Below are 4,770 nucleotides of genomic sequence, written 5' to 3' on the forward strand. Positions count from 1 at the left end.
GATTGCGTAACCTGACGCGTCGGTTGTAACGATAAACTCTTTCGTGAAATTCGGATATGCAAGCAAAAGTGCGCTGCTTAATCTTTCTTTTAATATTTCAAATACTTGTTACTGTTCTTGGCCTCACTCGAACTTGACTCCTTTTCGTGTTAGCTGAGTCAGAGGTTTTGCAACTCTTGAGAATTGGTCAATGAACTTACGATAATAGCCTGCCAATCCTATGAAAGCCTGTATATCTTTTATCTTTGTCGGCACAGGAAAATCTCTTACTGCACTTATTTTCGATGGATCTGGTTTTGTTCCATCCTCGGTAATAATGTGTCTTAAGTACATGACTTCCTTCCGGAAAAATTCACACTTATCCGGCTGTAATTTTAGATTATTTTCCCGAAGTCGTTCGAACACATCTCTTAATCGCTTGCTGTGTTCCTCTAGGCTGGATCCATGTATCACTATATCGTCTAAGTATACAAAGCATTTTATGTTTTGTAATCCAGTTAAAACTGAATTCATCAGCCTCTGGAACGTTGCTGGCGCGTTCTTTAACCCGAAGGGCATTCTGGTGTACCCATAATGCCCATACGGTGTCAAAAACGCTGTTTTGCACTTGTCCGCCTTTGCCATGGGTATTTGATGATACCCCGATGCCAAGTCCAGCGTGGAAAAATACTTAGCATTTCCCAGCTGGTTCAGAATTTCCGTTATGTTAGGTAGAGGGAACGAATCTCCAACAGTTACGTCGTTTAGACGTCGGAAATTCACCACTATTTGCAATTTTTGAACACCCGACGCGTCCATCTTTTTAGGCACAACTAAAAGTGGCGCGTTTCACTGACTTTTGCTAGGTCAAATCATTTCATTGTCTAGCATTTCTTTTATCTGCCTATCAACTTCTTTCTTATGTTTATCTGGCAGTCGGTACGGCCTTACATTAATCGGCGCTGTGTCAGCTTTGACCGGAATTTGATGCTCTACCGCGCTTGTCTTACTCAGCGGTTCACCGGCTAAGTAAAAAATATCGTTATATTCTTTGCTTAACTCGAAAAGTTTCTTTCTATCTTCTCTATTTAAATGTTGTACCCGCAACATTTCTCTTATTTTTTCCTGACGCGTAAGGCCGCCATATTCATTTTTTACCTCGTTTATTTCTAAATTTCCATCGACGTCCATTAACGGCTCAATTTTCACCTGCGGAATCTGCAATTTTACGGTCCGTTCCGTTGTGTTAATTACGCTCACGGGGCACAAATAATTTTTCGGCTGTACGAGACAACTGCCGATGAATACCCCCAGCTGTTTTTCTTCCGCTTCAATTAATCCTACCTGATTGGTATCAGTTATCGCTGTTATAATGGCCTCACATCTCGATGGTATCTCTACGTTTCTATAAGGATGCAGGGTCAGTGCCTCCTGTCCTACAAGAATTTTCCCTTTCTTATAGTCGTGAGTGACATAATATTTCTTTAAGAAATCGCTTCCTAAAATTCCTTCATAATTTATAGGAAAGTCATCCCGTACAACGTACATAGGATGCTTGATTTTCTTATTCTTCAGCTGGATAGTTGCCAGAAATTTTCCTATCACGCAAGCTTTATGACCTGTAACTCCCGTTAACTCTATACTTGTTAATTCTGCGGGAGTTTACCTTTTCAAGTATTTCTTTTTAATGAGTGACACTGAGGCTCCTGTGTCATATAGTAATTTTGCTATTTTACGCCTCGCCCCTTTAATTGGCATTCTCACAATGTCCAAACCTGCTTGCGTAGTGTTCACTTCAGTAATTTGAAGCTCTGCTACCGTTATAGCTTTCCTTTTCTTACTGCCATCCTCGTCATTTTCGGATGAGTCGTTGCTGTTACTCTGATTTTGCTTTTTGCTTTGTTTTTTATGCGATGCATCATTTGCTTTCTTCCCTTGATATTTTCTCTTATCATTCAGGGCCCAGCAATTTTCTTTGGAATGTCCTGTTTTCTTGCAATAATTGCAATATTTTTCAACGGCATTTACTCTGCCGCCTGCTTTCGGTAATGTCATTTTGCTGACTCGGCAATCTCGACCGAAATGTCCGTGTTTTCCGCACTTAAAACACGTGTCTTTATTATATTTTCCATTGTTTTGCGGATTCTGACTTTTTACTTGCCCGCTATGAGGTGTCGTCACTTTTTGTTCCGAGCTGGCCGCATTTATGGCCTCCTGTAGAGTTCCATAATTTCGTGAGCGAATAATTACCCTAATTTCGCTCTTTAATCCTATTTGGAATTGCTGTAACGCCTGCTCCTTATTTGTGCTCATAATTATCCGTTTTTTTCAACGGTGTGTCCTCTACCTTCCACCATAGCCCCATACAACTCCATGGCGATTTGATTTACACGTTGGCCGTACGTTTGCGCACTTTCGCCATTCTTTTGCCTCAACATGTTAAAATCTATCTGCAACTGAGTAACACTCTTCTTTGCAGCATAGGTGTTTTCAACTTCCTCTTTTAATTGACGGAAGTTGCAGATATTCTTTGTCTCAAAATCTAACAAAGCTTGACCTCGCAACTTTGTACACAACACTGTTTGTAACAAAGCAGGTTCATCCAACGGGCTAACAACTCCCGCTGCATATTCATACGCGTTCAAAAATTCGCGTATCTGTTCAGCTTCCCGTCAAACGCTGGTATTAGATTCACCGCGTCTTTTAATTGTAGCTGACTTCTGTTTACTACGTGGTTTCGGATGTCATCATCCGTCCGTCCGTACGTGATATCAAGTTGCTCGCTCGGCCGTACGTGTGTGTTTCGTTGTGTGGGTGGAGCACCTGTTTCGCGCACTCTTTCTTCGCGTAGCTCCCCTACTTGCCTACCTAACGCGTCTATACGTGCTTCCATTGCTCCTAATGTCCGCAAGACCTGACGCAGGACTTCCTCGGTGGCGTCATGACTCGGCCTTACTGACCCTGGGTCCCCCGCGGACTCCGCTCCACGAGCTCCGACTAGCTCGTGTTGCATTTGCGTTATTTCCCTGTCTACCGCGTCCTGGGCTCGTCTAACACTTTCCATGTCCAGAGCCCGATCCGTATTATCTAAATCTGACGCAAGGTTATTTCTGCCCGCCTGTAACATTTTGCTTTGATTCAAAGAAATAGGTTTGTTATTACCGTCTTTCCTCCTTAATAAGTTTCCAGCAATACTCCGGTCTATTTCTATTTCGAACTCTTTTTCGATTGTTACGTTCGGATGTGATTCCGTGTTGCTATCACCTTCGAATCTTAATCGGCGTTTATACGTATGTGCCTCTAATTTCTCCGGAGCAGTTGGCGGTTCCGGTGTCGGTACTAAATTTTTATTTGTTCGATATTCACGAGCGGAGTTCCAGTCGCGTTTTCCCGGACAATCTTTCTGCCGGTTTTCTGACATTTACAAAACGTTATTACAAAATTTTCGACTTACGCTAGCGCTCTCATTTCCTCGCCTGCTGAGTGCTGTTTTGCGAAACGCAGATATTTATGTAGGTCGTCGGCTCTTATGTCGCCGCCGCTGCTGCTGACGCTGCTGTTGCCACTGTATGCTGCCGCTGTATGCTGCCGCTTTGGTTGTTGCATTTTTAGCTTCAATTGGAGCCGAATTTCTTCTTTCTTCCGCTGGTCCTTTTTTGCATCCAAAATGCTTCTTCTAATAACGCTTTCTCGGAGTACTTTGCGGTGGCTTTACTTCTTTTTCTCGCCTCTTGTCCGCTGCTTCTACTCCGCTTATAACACTGCTCACTTTACTATTGCGGTAGGTCAGTTTCGTGCGTAACCCGAGATCGTGAGCGTTGAACAGTGATTTTCTATTCACTTTTTTGCACCTCTTGATTATACTATTAACTCTGTTACTTTTCTGTTTCAGGTGCTGAAAACCCGTTTCACATATTGTTAGCCGGGATTCAAGATTATTTATCTTTTTTTTAAGTTTATTCTCTTCTTAGAATAATTTTCCTTTGTATTTTACTTGACAGTTTTCTCTTTACTTTCCCACCAATAATTTTTGACGTCCTTGTAGTTTCTTCCACAATCCAACCGGAATCTTTTCCGTAATAAATACTGATAGGATCCCGTCTCGGTAGTTGGTTTACAATCCCATCGCTGCCACCAAATTTGTTGTGATTACGNGGAGTTGTAGGACTTGGTGATGAAGAAGATTCTTTACAAACTGACAAAGTTTATTAGTTATCACTTTTACAACTGTTTGTACAATTATCGCACGCTATTTCTGACTCTTAGCCGTTGCTATACTGCGGTAAACTCTCCGGATGGACTCGGAGCCACACAGTATTCAACAGCTACTCACGATCTGCCTGTTGTTGCTCGCGATCGATCTTTTAAAGGAATCGATCGCGATCACTCAGCAATTTTACGACCTAATTGCTACCGCACGTAGGCCGCTGACGTTGCGTGCTGCGTCCGTATTCTACTTAACATTACGCTTAACAAGCAGATTTCATTTACAAAGAAATGCTGCTTGTTACCCTTTTAAAATAAATTTGGGTCGATTGACCAACGCTGCAATTGCTCAAAGGCCCGTACGAAACTAAACTAAATTTCACAACATTTGTTAATACACCTTTCGTAGTAGACAGAGTTGCCGGTGTTGATAGTTTCGAACCAATCAGCTTGGCCCGCGCTATCTCCGACAAGTTATTTGTTTATTGCGACATTTGCGAGTCATACACAGTTTGTCCGGAAAGTTCCCGGACTGATTTTTTCTAGCGCGGGTAAGCGGCGCTATCGAGCGGTCAACGCTGGAAC

The sequence above is a fragment of the Pseudomyrmex gracilis genome, unplaced genomic scaffold (assembly GCF_002006095.1).
Source record: "Pseudomyrmex gracilis isolate BER0280 unplaced genomic scaffold, ASM200609v1 scaffold_761, whole genome shotgun sequence".
Classification (NCBI taxonomy): Eukaryota; Metazoa; Arthropoda; class Insecta; order Hymenoptera; family Formicidae; genus Pseudomyrmex; species Pseudomyrmex gracilis.